At 39.7% G+C, this 8,475-nt stretch overlaps 1 protein-coding gene across 1 annotated transcript in view; it reads right to left on the reverse strand.

Annotated features, from left to right (window-relative positions):
• The window catches only part of LOC105199317, a 176,289-nt gene extending 168,561 nt beyond the window's left edge, over positions 1-7,728 (reverse strand). Inside the window, exon 1 of the mRNA XM_011166348.3 lies at positions 7,218-7,728. The gene's annotated coding sequence lies outside the window, so the exon portion shown is untranslated. The remainder of the gene's footprint in view (positions 1-7,217) is intronic.
• Positions 7,729-8,475: the final 747 nt, after the last annotated feature.

Raw genomic sequence — 8,475 nt, forward strand, 5'->3', positions numbered from 1 at the left:
CATGTCCTGGGACCGAGCAATCATCTGGTATTTCCGCTGCTGGGAAAACACCTTGTTTTAACATCAGGACTATAGGCGTCAAATCATTACACGTGTCTTGCAATCATTTGAGCAATTGTCTTATTGATTTAAACGTTATTTGATTCTCATGTGCTCTTGATTCGTATATAATAAAATTGCGCTTATATAGTATTTGGGGTAACTACCCCAATTATTGTTTTCTTTTACAATTGTAGTATTAGAATTAAAAAATATGAAAACATTAAAAATTTTAATGTCAAATTAAGCCTCTCATATATTTATATAATTGTAAGTAAATTTGTGGCTCTAAATAGAGAAACCTATTACATGCGGAAGAAGAGGGATTCGGCACATTGACTGGGCAGTAATAGATTCAAACCTTATATTTTTATTTCTTTCATTATATTTAAATAAGCGAACAGTTTTCGAGCTCTCGTTGCTTTGATTTTGTGTACACTTATTAAGTTTAGTTGAATAATGAAGAAAAACATGTTTATTATACATCTAAAAATCTATAAAATAAGCATGTCAATTATAATCTTAAAGCTGTATTAATTTGGAACAATTACCCGATTTGCAAATTTAGAAAAGTAACTTTAAAAATTTCAATTTTTTGCTACTGAAAGTCTAATAAATATTTATAAAAGTTTATTTTAAATTCCACTTATACTCATTTAAAAGTTATTTACTTAAACTGCAGAAAAATATAGTCACACTGCATAAGCGATTACATGTCAAATTATTCATTGTTTTGTTCTTTGCAGTTGATTTCAGAGTCAAAATTCACGTCCAAAATTGTCGTTCGTTAAAAAAAATAAGAATAATTTAAGAAGCTTATACAACTTTTAAATGTTATCAACTTTTAGCTGGCATTGTACAGCCAAAACACCCTTAATATTTTACTGCTTTCACAAAATCCTCGAAGAGAAATGAACTTTTACTTCATCGCAGGAAGGGTCCATTAGAAATGAACTCCTGAAAGTCAATCTCGATTGTGATAATGAATGCATGTGTGTCCGTGGGGCATGCAATGAATTAGACACATATGATAATTCAGGACGACAGTCCAGAGAGGCGAGTGCGCACCGTTTGCGAATTGTATTGTTAAGCAGTTCCACGGCAGTAACCCGGTTTCGGCGTGGTAAACAAGAATGATCCTCAGACATGTCGACGAAAGAGAGGAGACGCGCCGCGCGTTTCCCTGCGTAACTGCTGAATAATTCAGGTGGCGCCGAGAGCTCAGTATAGGAGGGGAGGAAAGGGAGGAAGGTTGATTCCGGGGTTCTTTTACATGAACCCAATCAAAAGGATAACGCGGTATTATCGCGCGGGCTGATAAAGTGTCGCGTAAAATGTGACGCTCGGTGAAGCCGCGCCGTTACGTTACGCCCACCGCTCGTTGCGCGTAACGTAGAAGCGCGCGCCGATTTCTTTCCTAAGTGAATCCATTATACTTGATGGTGGAAAGGGAGAGGTCGAACGTTCCTCAATTATCATCTTATCCACGGAAACGACTGGGAAAAGTGTCCGGCGGTAAAAGCCGCCACCGACCGCGCTCTCGCATACGTATGCCCCTCGCGAGTCGCATAAATCTCACGGTGCTTTAAAACGCCGTAATCTACTTGATCAAAGGTCGGAAACCGCTCGGTTGTCTCTCTTCCAGGATGATTATGCAAAATTGCATTGATACGCAAGATTGCATATCCCGCGGGCCATGCGAGTGTGGCGCATGTGCGCTCCTCGCGTGTTTACGTATGCAGATCCGCGCGCGTTCAAAATTCAAATTGCATCCGAATCGCTTCCAATCGGTCGACGCCACTCGTGCCGCGAGTCGTCGAGATTTCGAGCCGTCGGTGACGTTTCCGACCGGATTTTTTTGGCTGACCACTCGGCTCCAAGAAAAATCGCTCGTCGCTGGAACCGTTCCAGGGCGAATTGATGGGTCGTCGCGTTATTCAATAATTTATAAAAGATTTCTGCTTAATATCGATTCTGCAAAGTGGCTCGTATTATTTTATGTGCACAATGTACTATAATATTTACACAAACATTATGCCATCTTGAAAAATATATTTATGTGTAAGACATTCGACAGCAAAAAATTTTCTCGTCGAACTTCGTGTTGAGATTACCAGTACGAGATATTGTACACTGTAAAAAATAAAGTGCTAATTTAACACTTTTGTATGTCCCGGAAAGTCCACTCTAGATTTCAAGTTAAAATAACTCAAAAGTTAAATTAAAATAACTCTTATTTTAACTTAATAACTTAAAAGAAGTGTTATTTTAACTTAAAATTTCGAGTGGACTTTCTGGGACGTTTTATTTTTTCACTGCGTATAAATATGATATATCTAATTATAAGTCGGTGAGAGATAAATTTTGTATATATATCTTTGAGGCGTAAGCATTAAGAATTGTATGCTCAGAAGTATCGCTTGCGAAAATATTGCTTATTTACGGCATTAACGCTTGGAAAAGCTTCTCTCTGTGAACACAAGATTTCCGTTTTTAAGATGAGCGTTCCGTATCTCGCCGCTGGCCTTTCTGACGACGGACTAAAAAGTAAACGAACAGTTAATGAAAAGCACACGGAAAATATTTATATCCCTAGCGCGAAACTTTTCGCGAACTTCAAATCCACCGCTGAGCATTTCCCTCTACGCCAGTACAACGAAATAACTACGGAACTTTTGATATACAGCATTATTCAGTATATCTTCCCGATCCGGTATTGATCACAATGCGCTGTGCAATTGTGAGAAACCGGATTCCAGAAAGACACGATTCAATGCATTTTGCATTATCCATCTTGCTGTGATATCAATAGTTCCTATTATTAGAAACCTTTTTTATCTATTCATACAAAATGCAAAAATTCATGTAAGCTCTCAATAACATGGACATGACGGTGCAGAATCAAGATTGTTGAATTTTTCCAAGGATTTACAATCTACAAAATGATGTACAAAATGATCTAATTCATACTTCAGTTGATTATATAATTAACTGAAATATGAAATATAAAATGTTTTTATTAATACACAAACAATTTTTAAATTATTTTAAAATAATAAAAACTTGTAAAGCATTTAAATTGATCGATATTTGGACAATCTAAAATACTTGTCTCTAAAGTCCTAAATACTTGTTCTTAATACTGGTTTAAAGTAAATACAAAAAATATCTTGATAAATACATGACGTTTTTTAAAAAATCCTAAAGATATCAAAGTATAAACTCTAATCTAGTAATGTAAAATTCGCCTTTTTAATATTAATTTTTATAATATTTATTTAAAATAACTTACTTTCTAAATCTGAATCAGTGATTTACAGTGCTATACTTGTAACTGTGATAATCAGTGATTATTTACTGTCTGTCAGTGATTTTGCTTAAAAGGAAGGTACTCTCGTTGATTGGAATCAGTGTGCTATCACTGAAAAGCAGTGCATATATCACTGATTGATATAGTTCTAAATACACCACTGAAATTACAAGTTGTTCACCATTTTTCAGTGAATGATGCACTGATCTCGATTAAAAGAGTACGTTATGAATATCTTAGTATTTAATAGTTACAATTAAATTTTAATATTACGAAAAAAACAAGAGGTTTTCGTTTTACAAAATTAATTTCAATATAATCATTTAAGATTGATAATAATAAGTTTCTCTTGTGTTTGGATATAGAAATATGCTCATTAAAACACTTATTTTAATTTCGTTCTCTAATACGTTCAACTTTTTAATGATTGCAGGAAATGTTCAATTCTCTAAGTTTTAATAGTAGAATCTCGACTTATATTGTAAAATCATTTGATTTCTACGGAGAATTGTTAAATTACGGGAAGAGAGCTTAATTTTTCTGTAATGTGGAAACGGACACCTCAACATTTTTTAATCTTCCTTCGTCTCTTGCACAGAATAATATGCCTATCCGATTTCATTCTATTTTTCACCAAGATGCATCGCGTAAAAATGGAACCTTAGGATCTTTCCTGTATTATTTTTTTGGCGTGTAAAAACGTGCGACAAACATCTCACTGGAGACCGTCCTCAATTCGCGGCTCGCGTCACTGAGGCGTTGCGTAAAAATCTGTAATTATAGTTCGCTCCGAGAGTGGCACTCGACGCGACGGCGGAAACACACTTCGGGGAACGCAGAGCTGGAAGTAGTTTCGCCGGGGAGAGGTTCTTGCGACCGGGAGAGTGCGGACCGTGGAATATTATTTAACTTCGCGGAGCGCGAGTCCCCGCAAGTCACCCTCGCGCGACCATGCAGCTGCGGTAACTGAAAATTCCTTTTTGCTTTGCAATTCATTATATTTCATTACCGGAGCTAGCGGAGTAACTCACACGAGGCGCAACGAAATATGTTTCCCGCTTGCGAGCCGACACACTCCGGGCTCCGCGTTCTCGTTCGGTCATATTGCGGGATCTGGGTTCGTTTTTTAACGACCCTGTTCAGTCGCGTCGTCGGCAAGTAGAAGCGACGACGATCGAGGAAAATGCGACAGCGGTGTATAAACGATCGCGGATGACGAAGAGTTTTAGACTTGGGAGGGCCTGCCACTAGTTTTCCCGGGTCGGATGGTTGATTAATTTAATGGCCGCGGGGGCTGATTTCTCTCCCTCTTTTCCCTTGTATCTTTCTCGTCGGTCTGTTAGCGCGAATCTCCGCCCCGGTGTCTTCGAACTTCACCTTTCCGCGCGCGCTTTCCGGTAAGCAACAAGTTGTCGCAAATCTGATTACTTGCTGGCACGTAAATAATGAAAAGCCCGGGAATATTGTCCGAAAAGAAAGGCTTTGTGCATGAATATGCAAGGCCGGGAATAGTTTGGAGCGCATTGTCATTCTTAGCGCAAGACTCTTCGAGAACACATTTGAAAGTAACGCTCATTAATCGTTTATTTTAACTCTTAATTAACGCAATCATAGTACCCATACAGTATAGAATACTTTAACGATTTACAGCAATATTGGAAAATGTTGCTGCAACATTGCTGTATGTTGCTGCAATATTCTATGATGTTCAGGGTATCGGGTGAGTGCAAAAGTTTTTAATGGATGTTGTAACCAACAATTTTTTTTTAATCCCGAAAAGCGATCAATCCGTCAACGTTTATCAGCTTCTGTCGAAATCCGTGTGTGTATCCACTAAATTACACACGTTGTCAATATCAGAAGACCGTCCGTGATTTGTCTTTAAGGTTGAAAGCACCTCATTCAAATTTAGCGAATCATCTTTCGAAGGTTGGAATTGACACAGCATTTTTTCCAGATAAATGATAAATGTTTTTAGGCTATTTGTTTCTCTTTGAAATTCATGCATCGTTATTACATGAACCTTTTTTTCACGTTTATTAAAAAAAAATCATGACTTAAATTTAGCCAATTTCTTTTATAATTGATAATGTGATATATCACAAAATTGCTTTTTTTGTGATATATAACATATTAATATGTATCAATCATGCAATAAAAAACGTTGATTACATGTGCAATATTTATTGAAAACCCATCAAAACTTTTGCACCCACCTAATATTTTCTCATCTCCACATATATCAGTCTCGTCACGCTTTTCTTTGTAGCCCCAATGAGATTTGGCGTGTTATTTATTGGGCAGAATTATTCATATAACTCTGCGAAAACTAAGTTTCATATATACGACACGCCTCGAGTAATTAACTTCGGAGAATTAATAGCCACACGAGGAATCTGAGACGGAACCATGTTATACTGTGTGCGGAGTGCGTTGGATTTAGGGTTCCGAACCGTGGTTAATGGAATCTCCCCTCGCCAAAATCTGAGCTGCGCATCGTGCGAGTACGTAATAGTTACTGCGTAATAATAACCTTAACTTACGAATGTATTGTAACTCGGGTTACACAGTGCCGGAGCTCGCATCGGAGACGCGGCACGTATCAAATGTCATTGCCAGTCATTAGCGACAGGTCAATAAAAATGATACGCGGTGACGATATTAAAACATCTTGATATCTTTCAAACGGCATAAAAAAGGATTAAAGAACGCAAAGGTATAAATAGAATGCAAACAGGGCACGAATTTGTGCGTATTGCACAATATCAGATGTTTAGTTGCAATCACAGCGAGTTAATTAATTTTCAACGTTCATGTATTATATCAAGAAAGGAGGCTTTGATATTTTTTTTATCATTGCGTGCGTAAACTGGAATAAATATAAGGTTTTGCGAAGAGAAAATCGCGCAATAAAACGGAGCGCGCGACGTTCTCTGTCAACGAGAGCTCTCGACGAGATGAGAAAAAGTAGAAAACCGCGCGCCTCAGACACGGAAGTGCAGTGGCGATCGCTGGCGATGCACCGGCGCGCGGAACTCTTTCGTGAAAAGAGCGCCTCATCCGACCTCCTGTTTACCAGCCCGACGTTGAGTCGAACAGTCGGTCAAAGGACCCGAGTTTATTCGCGCGAAAGAGAGAAAACGCGCGCGAGTGTTCCCAGAAAACAAATTAGTTTTTAGCGCAAATCAACCTTCGTCCGTCTGCGCTGCCCGCAAACTGATCAGCGTGTTTTTCAAAGGCACACCTCGCGAGAATGCCTTCCTACGGGAGAGCCGACGGAATTCGAAGGTCCGAAGGCGAGAGATCGATATGCTTTACAGCTGGCAATGAAACGCGAGATCCGCTGTTTCATGATTGGGCACACAAAGGATCTAGGCTTGGCCTCGCACTTCCCTAACGGCGCGTGATATCGAACGAATATCGTACGAATATACGTACGATATCCCCTTACGAAAAATACCCCCAACTAGTGTCTGAAAGAATTAACACTCAAATGAACCTCGAACTTGAGAGAGTTGGAAGAGTAAGGGTCTGATATATTCTGGAATATTCACACGATAATTTTGTGCTGTCAGGGTTTTACACTTGGCGATTCCAAATTCTAAAAGGCACAAGTCGCAGGGGCGATTACGAGTATCACATGACATTTTCAGAAATGTTTTCTCCGAAAACCATCCTGCGCCAGGATGAAATTGCTGTCGTTCACGTTATCGAGAAGTCGGTACCGCGAGTTTTGCAACGCGTAAAAACTGTGCATCATCCGAGAGAGAGAGAGAGAGAGAGAGATGACATTATCGAGAGATCGATAATCGCATAATTGTCGAGTTTTGCAACGCATGTATATATAACTGTTCTCAGCCGTTTTTACCTTTCCGACTGCACCTTCAACGTCTCGCTCCCACCCTCCGTCTACCCTTTTTCCTCCGAGCTGGCGCGGATGGGGGACGACCAAAGTGGACAGGAATACTCGGGGAAACACCTCGCACACGTACGTATCACACAGACATCGCGGGCTAAGATTACAATTTCGTATTGCGAATCGCAAAACGCGCGGCAGGGAGGAGGAGGGTGAGCGCCGAGCGATACAGGTGCGACGAGATTACTTCTTTTCCGTACTGGGCTGCGATCGCTCAGCAGGAGGCGCGGATTCGGCCTCTCGGCCGAGGAGGCGCCGCGACGACGGCGACGGCGACGCGCACGAATTTGGTCACGGAGAGCGGGAGAGGTTCTCACGTTTCACGACGGGCGCGCGGCCTCCTCATCCGCCGCGAATCCCCCTTTTCGCCACGGCACGGGGACACCGATGCGCGACAACGATGGGCAGACAACGACGGATGCTCCTTACCCGAGGATCGCCGCGGTACTACTGCGAGCGAGCGCGGCCCGTGCCGTACGCGCGGGCGCTCGCGGAGCCGAGCCGGGAGCCTCGCCTCGCGCGCATCCGCACGTATACGCGCGCCGCACCGCCTCACCCCGTTGTCGTTCGACTTCAAACTCGCGCTCTCTCGATTCCACCACCACCACCATCACCGTTGGGGACGCATTAATTTCGCGCTCATTTTCCCGGTGGAACGCCGCTTATCATCTGGCCCGAGTATCATTCGGCTCAAACTTCCTCGAGTCATCGAGAGTAACGAAAAAAAAAAAAAAAAAAATTTGAGAGAAATTTCACAGAAAGTTTTAATGCGACCTTTGCGTAGATATGTACTTTCTGACATTATGTAGTGTGTCGCGCTTTGATAACTTAAAAGAGACTATCTAAATAAAGCTAAATTAATTACGTATAAGTGTATCTTAGATAAAGATACGCTGAGAGAAAAAATTCCTAAATTTTAATAAATATTTATTCAAATAGTACTAATGACATATTTACTTACAGTACGTAAATATTTTTTCTATGAAAAAAAAAAAAACATTTAAATTAGTGATTCTTCTACTAAGTAAATATATTTATATTTAAATTTAAATATTTTATTAGTACTATTTATATTTAAATTTATATTTAAATATTTTATTAGTACTATTCGATTAAATATTTATTAAAATTCAATGATTTTTCTTTCAGTGTAATTTAATTTTAAATTTATGTAAATAAAAGATAAAATTATATATTATTTTAGAATTTT

The sequence above is a fragment of the Solenopsis invicta genome, chromosome 16 (assembly GCF_016802725.1).
Source record: "Solenopsis invicta isolate M01_SB chromosome 16, UNIL_Sinv_3.0, whole genome shotgun sequence".
Lineage (NCBI taxonomy): Eukaryota > Metazoa > Arthropoda > Insecta > Hymenoptera > Formicidae > Solenopsis > Solenopsis invicta.